Raw genomic sequence first — 11,572 nt, forward strand, 5'->3', positions numbered from 1 at the left:
GTGTGTGTGTGTGTGTGTGTGTGTGTGTGTCTGTCTGTCTGTCTGTCTGTCTGTCTGTCTGTCTCTCTCTCTCTCTCTCTCTCTCTCTCTCACACACACACACACACACACGCATGCATGCACACTGCTTTTAGCCATGAGACTATAGCTCATGTCAGAATAATTTCCAGCCCTCACTGGAGTTCCGCATTCACACTGGCGTCATTCTGGTTCTTGCTTCTGTCACCACTTCCTCCCCTGTCAGTACACAGTACTTTTCTGCTCAGTTATGACCCTTATGGTTTTGGTTTGGGGAAGTTTCTGTCTCCTGAGAGACCTGGGTGGTAGATAACAGGATGGCAGGGGTGGGGTGAGTGGAATTCCACCTGGTGTAGCTTTCACCAGAAATAGTGTGTTGTACTGGACAGAGTGTCAGACTAGGAATTAAACAACCTGGGTTCGTCCTGGGCTCTGTCATGGAAATTAATTAGGCTGGGGTTTTGTGTTAGTAAAACCATTCCTTAAGTATTTCACACACCTTGAAAATCCTATTAGGGTTGCCATAAGCTGAATGTGACTTGACGGCACGTAATACACAGAGAGAGAGAGAGAGAGAGAGAGAGAGAGAGAGCTTTCACGCTTCCTGCAGTAGTCTGTAAGGAAAAGTTGTGCTTTGCAAAACTTCTCTCCTCTAAGCAGTGTTCAAAAAGTACATAAGGACACTTGCAAGGTGTGGACATTGCAACCAAAGTAGGGGCCAAGAGTACAGTGGTGGGAGTGGGGGGATAGGTGGGCGAGCCAAAGTGGAGCCTGAGCCGAATGGCACATTTCCCCTGCTAACCCCCTTCTTTGTTAGGGGGAGTACTGTGTGCACAGAGCTTTTCTAACTATATCTGACAGTTCACATTAGTCATTTGGTGCTGGCCACCTACACTCAGTAACGCAGCTCCCCAAAAGCCAAATGACGGAGATTTTCATATTTATCATGCCGGAACTGCCATAAATAAATCTCCATGGAACACTTCTGTTGGTAGGCATGGCTCCTTCTAGATGTTTCCCTTTTTACGTCTGAAGGGGAAGGATTGACATGGTCTGTGAGGAAAATATAGAGAGAACAAGAAGGAAAAACAGACAAAGCGAAAGCCATCTCAATTTCTTTTGCCACCCTGCCGCCCTGCTTTAGAGATGTTAGTCTTAGAAGGCTTGTGCTGAAAACAAGGAGCAATCAAGTGGGGGAATCATCTTCCAGGTTAAGGCCTTGCTACAACAAGAGCACCCAGCCCTACTAGCTGTACCTCTTCTTATGGACACCCATCACTACGCTTTCCTGGAGAGGGCACATGTAGGCACCTCATCCTCATTTCCTCATTAGTTATATAAGCAGGCAACTTGCCAGGTTTGAGATGGCTCAAACCACCCCCTCCCCAAATGTGTTTTAAGAAATGAGAATGTAAAGGCTGGCTGTCATGTCCGTGGGTAAACAAACTTGCAATACATAAAGCAGAAACTGGCTAGATTGCTCACCGAGTCAGGCATCTCGCTGCAGAGCCAGAGGCTGGGAGGGCAGTTCCCCACTGTGCCGCCAGGGAGAAGAGCCAGCCTGGGTATCCTTGGGCAGAGAACACAGCGGTCCCAGAAGGTCCCCAGAAGAAGGAAATGGTAACCCACTGAGCTGAGGCTGAAGACCAGGTTTGCCTGCATGGACATTTTGCTGAGGAGCTTGTTTTTGCTGGGATTTCTTTTGTTTCCCCCACCACCACCACCACCGCATGGCCAAGGAGGTGGGGCTTTCCCTCCTTAAATGAGAGTGTGCCAGGACCACGTGCCTAATGGCGCACAAAATCCCCAAATTCTCTTACTCTATCTCTGACCCTAATATGGTAAAGAGGAAAGCCAATTAGCATTGCATACACCTGGGAGGCAGGAAAGTTTTAAGGGTCGGATCATACTTCCGCACTATTAGAGTGCAGGCCAGGTAGGTGGGGCTCGTCAGCCATGGAAGGCAGCCCATCTAGGAGAAGGAAAACTCCAATTTCAAACCTCCACTGCCTTGTGGCTATATCCACTCATGGAAAAGGCTTCAGGAGTTAACCTCGAGGCAAAATCCGGAGCTGGAGTCCCAAAGGCAGTTCGTGTCGTTCTGTCAACTCCTGCGACGTTGCTGGAACCAGTTGTGTTGGCTCTTGCCTTTCCATTGGACCATTTCAGCAACATGGAGAGGGGGGATTTGCTGCTTGGGTAACAGCCTATCCTCCATACTACTTTACCCAGGCTTCATGCTCTGGAGAGGAGACTTCTTGATACAGAGCATGTTACCATAGTCTCTTGAGACTGAAGGATGCCTATGATTTATTTAATTAATTTAGAGTACTCTATATTTAGAAAACCCTGGAAAAGACTGCCATGAGTTGGAATTTATTTGATGACACATTATCATCATGGTCATCATGTAAAGCAGGAGCAAAAGCCTGATTTCAAGGCTATAGTTTGCAAATGTTACTTTTTGAGATTCTAGTTCCCAAGATCCCATAGCTGGCATGGTCAGTGGTCTGCTCCAAGCTCTGTTGAAGACTAGAACAAAACAGGGTGGTATCTATTTTAAAATTAAATCTATTTTAAACATAAAGAAGACTGAGAGGTTACCTTCCCCGCTAGCTTAGAGGGCTATGGGGCAGGATGGTGTTCCATAGGTGTAATTTAAATTCCCACTATTGAAGCCTTGTCTTCTTTTTCACATGACGGTCCCATATAGGGACTGAGCCACAGAATTACTGTAGTGGGAAACCTGAAAACAAGACAACCATTTGGGTGCTTTGTTCCCTATCAGCAAAAGTCAAAGAAGATTCTTCCTCAAACTGTAAGAATTTCTATGTAATTCTCACCACAAAGGAAAAAGAAGAGGAGAAGCAAAGCAGAAGGTAGAGAGATTGCGTAACGTAATTCTGGTTGCACCAGGAACTCAAGCGGTTTTCTACGCAGGCAAAATTATTTCCAAAGATATTATTGAGGAAGCAGAATGCTGTCCAAGAAATGATCACCATCAGAGAATGCCACAGTGCTGATCATCATGCAGTTCTGCTGCAAGTACAGGTAAGAAGCTTCAGTGAGCATGGAAAAAGCTAACTGCAACTAAAATACAAATGCCAAAGCCACTAAAGCAGTAAGTGGCCGATAGAATTTTCTTTGCCATTCTGCTGTGCTCTGAACTCTGACAGTGAGGCCAGGACTTACACTGGAATTAATAAACTAACAGTTTATTAAATAGTAATGGCAAGAATAAGTGGACAGTAATAATAAACTGGCCTACGGCCATACCACCCTGAACACACCCGATCTCGTCTGATCTTGGAAGCTAAGCAGGATCGGGCCTGGTTAGTACTTGGATGGGAGACCGCCTGGGGATATCGGGTGCTGTAGAGGAGGGTGGCGCTGTGGGCTAAACCGCAGAAGCCTGTGCTGCAGGGTCAGAAAACCAGCAGTCGTAAGATCGAATCCACACGACGGAGTGAGCTCCCGTCGCTTTGTCCCAGCTCCTCGCCAACCTAGCAGTTCGAAAGCATGCAAATGCGAGTAGATAAATAGGTGGGAAGGTAAAAAGGCATTCCCTAGTCACGCTGGCCACGTGGCAACGGAAACTGTCTTCGGACAAGCGCTGGCTCTACGGCTTGAAAACGGGATAAGCACCGCCCCCTAGAGTCAGACACGACTAGACTAAAATGTCAAGGGGAACCTTTACCTTTACCTTTAATAATAAACTGACAGTAATAATAAATAGACAGCTTATTATTAAATACAGAAATACACATTTTCCAGCCAGGGATCCTAATACACGTCTGTACTATACTTTTGTTTATGCTAAAAGACAAGATGGTGCTGGTCTTAATGAGACCAGTACAGAAGAGTTAATTCATTCCATGCCACATCCCCACTGCTAACAGTCCTTCTTCTAAGCTCACTAAAAGAAAAGCTCTTTTCTGCGCATTGTTAGCAATATAGTATATTTTTCAGAAACTCATGTGAAAGGGGATGGTGATGCAAAGACAGTCATAACGGTAAAAACTGTGTTGGGGTGTATTCATACTAGCAATTCATGCAGGGCTGGCCCAAGATACTTTATCACCAGAGCCAGAAAAGCAAATGCCAACCCCTTTCAAGTCAAGTCAAGATGCCATGATTCCAAAAACCAGCCTGTGTGTAGATGTGTTTGGAACACGAGGCAGAAATTCCCTACAAGCACCCCTCCCACTCACTGCCAGTAAAAATGAATTAAATTGAATATCAAACCATTTGCTGTTCTCTCAAGACACCCCAAATCTGCTGCCTGAGGAGGCTGCCTGACTGTGCCTTATGGTAGGGCTTACATGACTCTGAATATGGTACAATAATAGCTGGCTAGATAGCTCAGTGGTTTAGGCAGCTGACTATGGAGCCAGATGGTTTGGAGTTCAATTTTGCTCTGGGCTTCCTTGGGAGAAGAGCCAGCCTGTGTCGCCTTGGGCAAGCTGCACAGTCCCAAGGCATCCCCAACAGAAGGGAACGGTGAACTACTCCTGAGTATTTTCTACTTGGGAAACCCTGAAAAATTTGCCGTAAGTCAGAATTGACATCACATGATTATTATTATAGCGATGGGGGTGTTCCTAATAGTGAGTAAATCAGTGGTAGTTTGTTTCTTTCAGAAGTATTCAATGGAGGCAGTTCAGCAGTTCTTCTGAATGATTGCAACAGAATTGTAAAAGGAGTAATAATACATGGTGTTATAATTATTAGTAAGGGGTAGCAGGTTATCTCCATATGATGTTGAACTCCAACATCCATCAGTCTCAACCAGCATGGCTGCTGGTCAGGGATGATGGGCGCTGTAGTCCAACAAGGTGGGCAACTAATTCCCAGCTTAATTTACCAGCTTAAATGTCAGAAAATAAGGAAAAGCATTTGAATTTTCCAGAATGGTTCAGGCTGGAAGAAGGGGGCAGTGCTGGTAAATGGGACAGAAGGGATTTAGCAAATAAAATGCCAGCTGGAATGTAAATAGAAATGGGTGCACCTGCTTAATTTCTGTCCGTGGCGAAGCTGTTAAGCACAGGAACCCTGGTGCAGTGGTGGAGATGCTGGTAACCTTATGTTTCTTTTGCTTTTTTTTTCACCCTGTCTGCTATTACTTTCATTTCCTTGGCCTTGAGTTGTATGATGTTCTCTCTGCGGTAGGAACATCATTGAATAAAACGGCCAGGTGGCCAGGTGCTATGGTAACCAGGGCCAGGTGAGTATTTAGATATCAGCAGCACCTGCTTTGTTGCCTGTGTATTTATAGACTCAGCCCCCTTCATCTGCAGTGCCTGCCATCACCGACCACAGCTTGCCTGATCTTCATCAACTCCTCCCCCCCCCCGCTCCCCGCTTTCCCGCCCTTAACATAAGCTAGCTCACAAGGAAGCTGCCCCATCCTCCCAGTTGCCTGAGGGAGCAACCGGTGGCTAAAGAGCTCTTTTATGATTAAGCCGTTCTCACCAAACAATAGGCAGCTTGTTCTGGTGGTTGTTTTTCTTCTTCTTTTCCATTCTGTTATTCATGTAGCTAGAAAGAAAAGCCCGGGCAGCTGTGTTGCCTTTCCTCTTCACGTGACCCTGTCATGGCAGGAACGCCGTCCCTGGATTTTCAGGTAACTCGGGACTTTTACCGCCCAGTGATGCATGCTTCGAAGTGTGACTGTCGCCAAGGAAGTGTGCAAACGAGTGAAGGTTTTGCAGAAGGGAGACAACTCCTTGTGACTGTTTCAGGAATCTTTGAGGCCCCCAGGAGAGACTTTACTTTGCACAGAATGCTTGCCAGCCACTTTACTTTCCCGTTCGGCTCTGATCAAGGGCCACTCATCAAGTGAAAAGACACGCACGAATGAACTGGGCTGCTGACAGAACTTGGCAGCTCTAAACCCTTAGCCTTAAGCAATCGTGACTTCCACACACAGCAGCCTGGACATCTTCTGCTGATGATGGCTGCCCCGGAGATTTCTCTTTGAATGCGCCCCCTTTACATTTCCACAGTGCCTCAGGCCCATGCTATACTCGCCTCAGGAGCATTGTTGGAATTTAAGATATGAGGTTCTGCACATGACCACACAGCACCGCTTGGTGTGTTGCCTTTGCTAAGGAAACACACGATGGCTCACTGCAAAAAAGGGGAACTGGAGTGTCTTCAAGGGAGAGTATCACAAATCTCCCCTTCACAGATTGCTGCCTTGTCGTGGTGAAGGGACTTGAGTACAGTAATTCAGAGAAGCTATGGGCTATGCCGTGCAGGGACACCCAAGATGAACAGGTCATAGTGGAGAGTTCGGACTAAACACGAGCCACCTGGAGTAGGAATTGGCAAGCCACTCCAGTATCTTTGCCAAGAAAACTCCATGGTACAAGCCGGATTTCGAAGGGGCAGAGGAACTAGAGATCAGATTGTTAACATGCGCTGGATTATGGAGAAAGCCAGAGAGTTCCAGAAAAAGCATCTACTTCTGCTTCATTGACTATACAAAAGCCTTTGACTATGTGGATCACAGCAAACTATGGCAAGTTCTTAAAGAAATGGGAGTGCCTAATCACCTTATCTATTTCCTGAGAAACCTATACGTGGGACAGGAAGCAACAGTTAGAAATGGATATGGAACAACTGATTGGTTCATAATTGAGAAAGGAGTATGACAAGGCTGTACAGTATATTGTCTCCCTGCTTATTTAACTTATCTGCAGAATACCTCATGTGAAAGGCAGGACTGGATGAATCCCAAACCGGAATTAAGATTGCCAGAAGAAATATCAACAACCTCAGATATGCAGATGATACCACTCTGATCGCAGAAAATGAGGAGGAATTAAAGAACCTCTTAATGAGGCTGAAAGAGGAGAGTGCAAAAAATGGTCTGAAGCCCAACATCAAAAAAACTAAGATCATGACCACTGGCCCCATCACCTCCTGGCAAATAGAAGGGGAAGATATGGAAGCAGTGACAGGTTTTACCTTCTTGAGCTCCATGATCATTGCAGATGGTGACAGCAGACATGAAATTAAAAGACGCCTGCTTCCTGGGAGAAAAGCGATGACAAACCTAGACAACATCTTAAAAAGCAGAGACATCACCTTGCTGAGAAAGGTCCGCATAGTCAAAGCTATGGTTTTTCCAGTAGCGATGTACAGAAGTGAGAGCTGGACCATAAAGAAGGCTAACTGCTGAAGAATTGATGCTTTTGAATTGTGGTGCTGGAGGAGACTTGAAAGTCCCTTGGACTGCAAGGTGAACAAACCTATCTATTTTGAAGGAAATCAACCCTGAGTGTTTACTGGAAGGACAGATACTGAAGCTGAGGCTCCAATACTTTGGCCATCTTATGAGAAGATTCCCTGGAAAAGACCCTGATGTTGGGAAAGCGTGAAGGCAAAAGGAGCAGGGGAGAACAGAGGACGAGATGGTTGGACAATGTCATCGAAGCTACCAACATGAGTGCTGTCCTCTGAAGATGCCGGCCACAGAGACTGGCGAAACGTTAGAAAGACCAACCTTCAGAACATGGCCAAAGAACCCGAAAAAGCCACAGCAACCACTACCACCATGACTTTGACCAAACTCCGGGAGGCAGTGGAAGACAGGAGGGCCTGGCATGCTCTGGTCCCTGGGGTCACGAAGAGTCGGACACCACTTAATGACTAAACAACAACCACAAATCTGGGGTGAGGTTGGGTGGGCTCTAAGAAGAAAGCAGCCCATGATAGCTTTCACAACAAAGATGACAATAGTTTTCACTTGCTACCGTTGTTGGCCTTCATGCTGTTTTCTGCCCATTGAATGGCCACTGAAGGCACAGCTACCCTACTTGAGTTGAAAATTTGGCAACCTTCATTGGAGCTGGAGTGGAAGATGCAATTCCTATTGTCTTCTCCAGCCGACCTTGGAATGTCATGGCTTTAAGGATCTTGGAAACCTGGACTTCCCAGATGTCCAGCAGAGATTTGTTGATGTCATTTTCTTATTTTCTGTCAAGTCCTCTCAAACTCTCTGCTAAGCGTGCATTTCTGGGAATAAACGGTTGGTTCTTAAGATTGCCTGGTGACAGATGGGGATGGGGGAGTTCATTGAAGTAAGCTGCTGCACCCAGGATGAAGCATAAGCTTCCTCAGCTCCCCCACCCCACCCCCACCAAATACAGCCAATTAGTCTGCTGCTCATTAGGTGCTGTTGGTAGAAGATGAGAGTGAAGATAACGGGGCCATGGACAAGATAATGAAGAAAAAGCCAGAGATCTCTGGCTTTGGTATATTGCTTCAAATAAGGCCAGACCAGGTTGTTGTTTTTTTCACTTTACATTTGGCCTTAAAAGAGGCTGTGGAACTTGGGTGGGTGGGTGTAGTTGAGCTGGATAAGGATTAACCCTTCCCTCCCATATGTACTATTGTAGAACACCTCCCACTCCAAACTGCTTTAAATATGCTCACATTGAATCCCAAACTGGACCTAGATCATAAAGAATGACCCAAAAGACATTTGCACAAGAGATGGGACAAAGTCAGGAAGGGGTCAGTGTCCTTCGAGCTACTTGACTATCCTGTCCAAGTGTCAGTCAGATTTATTGGCAGAGGTGGGTTGGTAAACCCACTTTTTCTGAGGAGAGGTATTGCTTATGGAACCTCTTGTGCCATCTCTTGTGCAAATGTCTTTTTGGTCATTCTTTGTGATCTAGGAAGCAATGGAACTCAACATTAATGATGATTTACTAAGTTTGCATTGATTTAATAATTTGCCTTTAGTCCGGAGAATGATTAGATTCAGGGCATGCAGGTTTTCAATCTCTGCATTACAGAGTAAAGCTCTGCTGAATACAGCAGGACTTATTGTAAGACTTACAGGAGAGGTGCTTCTTTGTTGCTGCTCCCAGACTTTGGAACTCCCTCCCACAGGAGGCCAGGCTGGCTCCATCTTTACTGTCTTTCTGCAAGCAGACAAAGGCCTTTCTCTTCAGGCAAGCTTTCCCTCACTGACTGGCTGCCTGAGTGGGATCTTTAAATGGATGGTTGTGCCTTACTGCTTTGACTGTGTTTTTAATATTGCTTGTGTTTACCATTTCTCAGAGTGGTTTCTGTTTGTTTCTTCCTTTCTATTATTTTTAGACTTCTTGTTTTAACTTTAAATATTGTCTCTTAATGATGTGAACTGCCTTTGTATTCTCATATTTGTAGCTTTTAATGCTGTCTTTCAATAATGTAAACCACTTTGGGTCCTTTTAAAGGAGAAAGGTGGGGTAAAATATTTTAAATAAATAACTTCCATGTAAATCTGCAGTGGGGTATGACTATAGATGAATTAAAAAGGATTGCTGGGGAATTGGATATGTACCCCTCCCCATCTGTGTGCAATTTTTGCTCGGGTATTTGATCTTAGACTAAATTGTGTTTCTGAAAAATAGACACTTGAGGCATTCAGTGGATTTAGGCTGACTGATAATATAAATTGCTTTCTCCTTTGACTGCATCCTTTTAAGACTTTGGTTTTAGGCTGCCATACTTTTTTTTCTTTTTTAACATGGAGTTCAACAGCTTTTCTTTTCCATTTATTTTCTCTTGCCCTGTCTAGAGTCAGAGGAACGAATATGACAAAAACAGTCAGGAAGGAAGACCTTGGCTTACATAGCTTTGCTGGGGCCATGCTGGAAGGACTAAGGAGCATTACCTCTCAGTGCTCACTTCTCATCTAGAGTAATCTTCTCACTGCTAAATCTCACCCCTCTTCCTAGAGCTGCAGGATGGCCTTTCCAGGATTATGTCATTTTCTTCTTATAACAGTGTTAGGCAGTCCAGGCTCAGAACTTGGGCCGTGCTCCAGTCCATACGTGTCATCCCGAGCCAGTGATCCGAGACAATGGCAGCTGCAGCCCTCAACCAGAATTAGGGCCAAAGTTTAGGTCATCTTAATATCTTCTTTGAATTGGTCGCACCCAAATGGTGGAAGAGCTTTCAGGAAAAAGGGCAGGCAGTCTTTTCTCTCTCCCTGTCCCCCTTCTGCCTCTGAGCTTTCAGGGGCACTGTAAATATTTTTAAGCAGTTTAAGAACCCTTCAGCTCTAAGTCTGTAAACAAGGTATTGTGAGACCTCCCCTCCTTGGCCTTGTCTCTGAGAGTCGTGGTAAAGTTGAGGAAGCATACACTTAAAAACACTGGAGTCCCAATGGATTCCATTCACTGGTCCAGCACCCAGTGCCCCACAGGGAATAATCACCACACTTCCTGGGAAAAGCTAAAACCAGAAGAGGAGGTTGAGGGCCTTCTTTGCCTGCTGTTTCTCCTCAGCACTTGGTATCTGAGGGCCTTGGAATCGGGAGATGCCTTGAAAACTAGTGCCCGTTGACAGATGGATTTGTCCATCCCATCCTTTTTAAAACCCTTGAAGCAAGCAAGTATCATGTTTTCAGAAAACACGTTTCAGCCATGTTTGTACATCTGAAGAATGGCTTATTTCATGTCAGGCCTACAAAATAGCTGTTTCCTTCCCAAATTAAGCAAAACATGCACTTTATCTTTTCCCTTGTTATACTCATATTCATCTTTGTGAAGCGGGGGGGGCTTACACCCTTTCTAATGGCAAATAAGCTCGTTATTAAGCTTTCATTTCACTGAAGAGGGGTGAATCCATAGCTGTCATCCTGACTCTCAAAGAGAAAATGACTCCATGCAAGAAACACTGCTTTATAAGGAAGATGGTTCTAGCAACCTGATCGTTTTGATTGCCTTTTCCACTTCAGGTAGTTAGGACTGTATGTAGCTCTCCAGCTGAGACAGCACTATATATTTAAAGGCATTATGATATTGGACATTTTGATTCTTTTTTCATAAAGGCTAATATAACAAGAATAGCACAGTACAGTAATTAAGTCAAAACGTGCAGTGTTCTTGATGCAGGGAAATGTTTTGATGTTGCTGTGTGGAAAGGGAAGATGCTCCTTCTAGGAATGATGACTTATTTGGTTCATTGAAAAAAAATATTAAAATATGCATATGTAAGTCCCAAAACTCACACAATTTTTCATGAAAACAACTGAAGGAATCTGGGAGTATAAGGAAACAGAAGGGCAGGGGGAGGGATAAACCTGACAGTCTTGCCTCTAAGGAGAAGGCTTGGCAGGATTAAGTGTTTAGAAAAAAAACCCTGTTTTTAAAATCCCTGTGGATTCAACCATTTGTGGTACTCTCACATCCCCCCACAAGTGCTGCATCTTTCACAACTACAGGTCTCAGAGCTTCAATCTCATCCTTTCCATGGAGGAGGTAACTGTTACCAAGTGTATTTTGTAGTGCAGATGGCTGAGAATTTCATTCAGTTCATTTTCTTAAAATGACTTATCAAAATCCAAGAATATCTGCATATATACAGGACAAGCAATTGATAATTTAAAATTGTTGAATGTGGGAGTGAGCAGAACCTCTAGTTTGTTGTTTAAGTATCCCAGCTGGTACTGCTCCAAGGGACCAACATCCTTTGGGGGGGGGGAATCCCTCCTGACACACAATGCCGTCTTCTCAGATTTAGCTCTGGCCTCTGTTGGTCCCTCTTAAAC

General features: G+C 44.9%; 1 pseudogene; it reads left to right on the forward strand.

The window, feature by feature from the left end:
* Positions 1–3,280: 3,280 nt before the first annotated feature.
* On the forward strand, positions 3,281–3,399 carry LOC140705134 (5S ribosomal RNA; annotated as a pseudogene).
* The last annotated feature ends 8,173 nt before the right edge of the window (positions 3,400–11,572 follow it).

Source organism: Pogona vitticeps, chromosome 2 (assembly GCF_051106095.1).
Source record: "Pogona vitticeps strain Pit_001003342236 chromosome 2, PviZW2.1, whole genome shotgun sequence".
In the NCBI taxonomy this organism is placed as follows: Eukaryota; Metazoa; Chordata; class Lepidosauria; order Squamata; family Agamidae; genus Pogona; species Pogona vitticeps.